Raw genomic sequence first — 7,187 nt, 5'->3', positions numbered from 1 at the left:
CCAAGATTTGTTTATCTACTAGAAGAAGGCCAGTTCAGAGTGAGGATCAGTCCAATAGGACTTCCCAAACCCCAAGGAGAGACATAGGGCCAGACTGGGAACAGGTAATAGTAAAAAAGATTTTTTTTTACTAAAAGTTAGAATAAAATTTACTTTAGATCCCAGGGGTAAAATATTCTTGCATTTTCAATCAATACTTTCCTGGCATTCTAAGTGTAATAAATAATTTACTTAGATTTCAGTACGAATCTGTAGAAGAGGGAAGATTCAAGGCCAGACGATGATCACATTGACTTGGAAAAGAACCTTTACTCATCATTGCAAATAAAAACAACAATGCCACGAGACATTGAGCTGCGGGGTGACTCAGAGGCGACTGGATGTTTTACAGCGTCACATCTATTGGTGATCTTCTGGGTACCCATGTTAACAAGATAGGTAAGTGGGCCCACAGGGTCTCAGGTTATCCAGGTAAGATCAGTGGAGTCAGGACTGACTGCTGGGGGTTCCGATTCCAAAGCCTGCATCTTAGCCACCGTGATGACCTGGATGTTGGATGCTCTAACACATTTACTGGACCGGTGACCACAGTCAGATTCACATCCCTGAAGTTCAGGGGTTAGGATTGAATACATTGGAGCAATTTATTCCATCCCTTGATTCTCTCAGAGCTTCGCACAGCTTTTTTTGTGTGTATTGTTGTTTAGTTGTATACTCGCTAACTTGTATTCGACTCTTTCACAGCCCCATGAACTGTAGCCCACCAGGCTCCTCTGTCCGTGGGATTTCCCAGGTCTGAATCCTGGAGTGGGTTGCCATTTCCTCCTCCAGGGGATCTTCCCGACCCAGGGATTGAACCTGAATCTCCTGCATTGGCTGGTTGATTCTTTACCACTGAGCCACCTGGGAAGCCCCTTTTTGTGAGTTAGAAGACACTATATAAATAGTTCAAGCTGAATTGTTCATAAAAATGGAGAGACCAAGGTAGTGGAGATCTCTTGGTGCTTTAATCTATATTTAAATGAATACAGATGGGACTTTCCTGGTGGTCCAGCAGTCAAGAATCTGCCTCGCAATGCCAGGAGCATGGGTTCAGTCCCTGGTAGGGGAACGAAGGTCACACATGCCTGGGGGCAAGTAAGCCTGCAAGATGCGGCTTCGGAGCCCGTGTGCGCAACTAGAGGACGTGCACGCCACAAGGAAACGTCCCACGTGACGGTGAAGATCCAGCGTGCCACCACTGAGGCTCCACAGAGCCAAACAAACACACATTAAAAAAGAAATCAATACAGATGTCAGAACACAAAAGTGGTTTGTTCAGTCAGTGAAGTGAGTCAAACTTCAGATGTCAGGGTAGAGTATAATTTCTCATCCCTAATTTAAAGACTTAATTCATCTTTATCACTCAAATCCTTTTGGAGGAAAATCCAAGTCAAAAGAAAAGAGAAGGACCACATACCACTATTAGGAATGTAACAGCCACAAAGAGAGAGTGTGCTGGTGACTCAAACACCAGACTGGCATTGCTGTCTGTGACTTGACTTTCCTATATGTGAACAACTCTTGGCAAAATACAGAGCAAAACAGTGTTTTCAACAAAGATGAAATTATTTTATAATATATTTTAATATGTTTATTTAATAACATTTAACTTTGAAATTTAAAAAGTCTTAAAAATCACATCTAACTCAACAATGTTAGCAGAAAAGTATGAATTATTTTCAACGAATGTATCAGGTTTTCTGGGAGGGATGGGGGTTGTCATTGTTTTTGTTTTTATAGTCCAGCTAAAAAGAGTTAAAATTAAAGTTCTCAAAAGAAAAGTAATAACTGTTATCAAGGCTCACACTCAGTTAGCCTTCATGGAATCAATAATAAAAAAAAATCATTGCAAAATGCACCGAACCTCTTAGTATCAGACTAGATAAGGATGTAAATATTTAACTAGCACTTGAGGTTTCTATTATTTTTTAATTAATGAGCAGTGCATTTTCCAAATAAATGCTGCTAATTCACTACTTATTTTTGTAGTTACTTCTTTCCTTACTGATTTTTGTAACTTTTTTATTCTTAAAGTCTTACTTCTGATCAAGTGTCTGAAATACAACCCGTGATGAGGTGAACCCCTAGTTTTCTCGGCTGTCCTATCACCTGTTACTTATGTGGTGACTGGCTTTGGCCCTTTACCTTGGAATCTTGGATTTCTCTGTCCTTTAAAGTGCTAGATTAGGTCTTTAAGGCTTTTCAGCTCTAACATCTAGTATGTACTTATATCTCTAATTCATATATTCAAAACAAAATACTTATTATGTTTCAGTATTGAGACTTGGCTGACTTTTCAGCTCCATGAATTGAGTCTTATAAAATATTTGCTACTGAACAGATGTAAATAGCCATCACTTGGCCTGGTTCACCTCCATCCCTCTTCTGGTATTTTCTGTTCCCGTTCCTGATTCAGCCTTAGAGGCACACAGTGTTCTTCATCTGTGGTCACTGACCCCAGAGATCCTCTCACAGCCTCCTCTCTGGACCCAGCTCCGTTCCAGATCTCACATTTCACTTGACTTAAGATGTAGTTTATCACCTTTTCTGCAGCACATAACTTTATAAACTTACCAGGCCCCAGTGACAACCCTTCAGCACTTGGCAAGGTGTTAATGGATCATGATTTTTTTTTTGTACAGATCATGTTTTAATGGCACATTTAAAGTATAATTTGGTTGTCATTTGTTTAACTTGGAATTCCTTTTTTTTTTTTGTACAACAATGGTTTGAAGTATTCTTCTTTCAACCCAAGCTTTTGGGGGTTTACTGTTCTAGGAGTGGGGAGGGCTTTGGGCCAGCTAGCCGTTTAGAATCCCAGGATCATAGTCCAATGTCTTATTCTGCCTCTAATTCCTGCCCAGGGGAATAAAGATAAGTTGGAGCAAGTGTAGAATACTATTCCTCCTAAAAGCAATACAGAGATGGGTCCTGGAAGGCTCTAAAGGTCCTGCAAGACAGGCTCTACCTTTTAGAATGTATAGTCCGGGGACTTCCTTGGTGATCCAGTGGTGAGGACTCCATGCTTCCATGGCAGAGGGCACAGCTTCTATCCCTGCTTGGGGAACTAAGATCCCAGGTCCCATGTGGCATGGCTAAAAAAAAAAAAAATTATAGTCTGGTTGGGAAGATATACACAGAGCTAGAGATATACAGTAGTCAAGCAATGAGTGCAGGCAGTTCTATGACAGATGGACAGTGTGCTGAAGGTAAGGGGGACTCTTCTGACTGGGGAGTCAGGAAAGGTGTCATGTGGGGAAGGATAGAAGCTGTAGTTGGAGGTTTCACGTGAAATTCAGCTGAGGAGGAGAGAAATGAAGCGCCCCTAGTAGGCATATCCTTATAGCAGAACCAATATTTTAACTGCACTATTTCTGAATCTCTACCTATTGTCCCCAGTTCAGTTTTTTTTTAATTGGAGTATAGCTGATCAAAAATGGAATACTTTCAGGTGCACAGCAGAGGGAGTCAGCCATTAACACACATGTGTCCATTCTCCCCCAAACTCCCCTCCCATCTAGGCTGCCTGGTAACACTGAGCAGAGTTCCCTGTGCTATACAGTAGGTCTTTGTTGGTTATCCATTTTAAATACAGCAGTGTGTACATGTCCATCTCAAAATCCCTAACTATTCCTTCCCCTTCCCCTTCCAGTTCAGATTTAAGTTCAGAACATTTACCCCCTATATCCTTCTTTAACCTTCCTTACTGTTCTGCTTACGTTGCCTCTAACAGACCCCTGCCATCTGGCTGTAAAGAGGTTTACTCTCCTCCAGATATAAAGGCCTGCCCCTGCTTAGTGCAGAACAGCAGGAGGCATGAGGTAAGCATATTGCCAAGTCTTCTGCTGGACGGTATCTTTTAGGATGAACATAATCGGGGGAAATTTTTTCTCTTGCTGGGTAAACCTCACCAAATGTTTTCTGAGTCTCATTACAAGACCTTCTCCTTGACTGTCAGCATGGATTTTCCTTTTCAATCATTTCAAGTCCACATATATGTAGGCTATCCTAATAATAAATAACAACAAACTGGGCAATAGAGGAAGTAATGGAAAGCAGGAGGCAGGCATAATCCGTCAGCTACTTCTCTGGTCATAGAATCATTGAGAGTTGCCTGTATAAGAAAATGAAGACTTTTTTCCTTTTTTTGTGTAGTTGCAGCTTTTTCAGATGGCCAGAGTTCAGCTCTTGAAGGAGCATTTCCTGAACTTCTCCCTTCTAATAGAGAGGTCCACCTGCTCTTGCCTGATGGGAAAACCTTTGCAGGGTCAGGCACGCAGGGACTCAAGGGACATTTGTTGAGTGAACTAAAGAAATGAACGAAGGTGTTGGATATATGCGATCGGATCAGTCTTTTTTTTGCTTGCACTGGGTCTTTTTGCTGAATGGGCTTTTCTCTAGCTGTGGTCAGCAGGGGCTGCTCTCCAGTTGCAGAACACGGGCTTCTTGTTGTGGAGGCTTCTCTTGTTGCTAAGCAAGGCCTCCAGGCACTGGGGTTTCAGTAGTTACGGTATATGGGCTCCGTAGTTGTGGCTCACGGGCTCCAGGGTACAGGCTCAATAGTTGTGGCCCATGGGGCTTTGCTGCTCTGCAGCTGATGGGCTCTTCTGGGACCAGGAATCAAACCCACGTCCCCTGCATTGGCAGGCCGATTCTTAACCACTGGACCACCAGGGAAGTTGTGTGTGTGTGTGTGTGTGTGTGTGTGTGTGTGAAGTCCTGGGGCCACTCTTTATATCATCCAGTTTTATGGTTCCCATTTAGTCAATTACTTGAGTCTATGAGTAGTTTTAGAGGCTCAAAAATCTTTCCAATGAATGCTCTGTCCTTACATGCTATATGCTGACTATAAATAAAATGCATACAAACAGAGCAGCTCTGTTTCTTGTTTGAAAACAAGCTGCTTTCAAATCTAGGTCTCCCAGGGCATATTAAGCTAAAAAAACAACTGCTAGTTATTTTTCAACTAGCTAGAAAAACCATAAAATATTTCATGCTCTCTGTACCTGTTTCGTTTTTCTGATAAGAGACAAGAGATAAGACCCAGACATTCTCAGCAGTTTCTGGCCTATGAAAAGGTTTTAGTTCAAGAGGACCTTAACTATAAGTCCAAAAGGCATTGCAACACAGTTTTGATGTTACTCAGATCTTGGGTGTCATGCCCCCTTCATGAACTGAGCAACACCTGTTCCTAGTTGCCAATGTTGAATTGGAGATTCCTGGGCTCTGTAAGTGTTCCCAGAGCTGGGCCTGCATGACACACCTGCCCAGATTTATAAGGGAGGACCACAGAGAAACAGTTCCTCTCTGAATGACCTAACTTCCAAGAGATTGATCACATTGTTTTCAGTGTTAAGAAGTCACATCAAAAAAATAAAAATAAAAGGCAGAGTCCTGCTCTCAGTGCACTCTAGGGAGGGCACAGCCGTAACAAGGAGAATAACTGACCTTGGTCTAAGACAGATGGAATCACGAGGACTGAATCCCTTTTTGGTGTCTAGCTCTGGACATCAGCAGACACAGGCTCTGCTGTTTACAGTGTGGCTTCTGTGCCCACACATTTTCCAGCCTTTACCAGATAGCTTTGACTTTTCTTTCTACTCACCTAAGGTTTAATCTTAGCTGGCTGTCTGTGTTGAATGACTTCCAATTGTCCTCTTGCCCATGTAATCTCCACCCTTCCCCACCCAGCCTGCCTGCCAGGAGGCTGCCCTGCAAGGACTGCCGTCGCCCAGCTCCCTAGGTCTCTGGCTTCCTAATGGGCTCAGTCCATGGAAAGCCCTGGAAGGAGATGGGAGGTCAGGATCCTGCTTACCCCAGCTCCCTTCCTAGGAGGTCACTGAAGACCTCTGCCCAGGCAGGTGGCTCTCCCTTTCTTTGTCTTCGGATCCTGGAAACAGTCCCTTTAGGCCTACGGTTGACCATGGCCCTTCCTGGTGCACTAGCCCCAGGCTGCTCCTCTGCCCCTGTGGTTTATGCCTTTACACTTAAATGATTCCTTTAACAAATACACCTCAATTTTCCATTTTGGAGTGTGCCACTCATTTCCAGATGGGACCCTGCCTGGTTAGGGCAGTCTAAGGGAACGCAGGCTGAGGTGCAGTCGGATTTCTGGGGACGCTCTGCAACCGCCCTCAGAGAGGGGTGGCCGGCACGCAGGAGTCTGCCGAAGCGTGGGATAACCCTCGGTAAGCTGCTTTTTTCACTCCCAGCTGTTTCCCAATATGTAACAAAAATGGTGTAGACTACACGATGGCATGGTCTCTTCCGGTTCTAACATGAGATGGCCTGCGTGCTCATATCCGACTCTTTGGGACCTCATGGACTATAACCCGCCACACTCCTCTGTCCATGGGATTTCCCAGGCAAGAATACTGGAGTGGGTTGCCATTTTCTTCTCTGGGGATCTTCCCCATCCGGGGATGGAACCTGCATCTCCTACATCTCCCGCATTGGCAGGCATATTCTTTTACCCCGAGCCTATTACCCTGTGGAGAAAGCAATGGCAACCCACTCCAGTACTCTTGCCTGGAAAATCCCATGGACGGAGGAGGCTGGTAGGCTGCAGTTCACGGGGTGGCTAAGAGTCGGACACGACTGAGCGACTTCACTTTCACTTTTCACTTTCATGCATTGGAGAAGGAAATGGCAATCCACTCCAGTATTCTTGCCTGGAGAATTCCAGGGACGGGGGAGCCTGGTGGGCTGCCGTCCCTGGGGTCGCACAGAGTCGGACACAACTGAAGCGGCTTAGCAGCAGCAGCAGCGGCTATTACCCTGGCCTGTGCATTCCCACTTCTGGGTTTTCTAACGGATTGTGCAGGGCGCCGCAAATTTACAGAGCGTTTTGCCCTCATTTCAGTATCTACCAGCAGCCACGAGGAGGAGGCAATGGGCTCTCCGCTGCAGTGGAGACAAGCGCTGCAGCACACCAGAGTTCAAGGGCACGGCGGCCGCAACTCCTGTCCGGAGCTAGTACAGGCGGGCGGCCAGCACACACGGAAGGCTCCGCGAGGCAAAGGCCTGGAAGCGCAACCCCGGGAAGAACGCAGGTCTGGAGGTCCAGTCCCGCGTTTCACCCCTTCGGACCTTGTTTTCTCGCCAGCAAAGGGAGGGCGGTGAGGGGAATCGATGAAAAGGCACGG

The sequence above is a fragment of the Bos taurus genome, chromosome 26 (genome assembly GCF_002263795.3).
Source record: "Bos taurus isolate L1 Dominette 01449 registration number 42190680 breed Hereford chromosome 26, ARS-UCD2.0, whole genome shotgun sequence".
Classification (NCBI taxonomy): Eukaryota; Metazoa; Chordata; class Mammalia; order Artiodactyla; family Bovidae; genus Bos; species Bos taurus.
The sequence above is the reverse complement of the archived record's forward strand: the minus strand, read 5'-3'. Positions refer to the sequence as shown.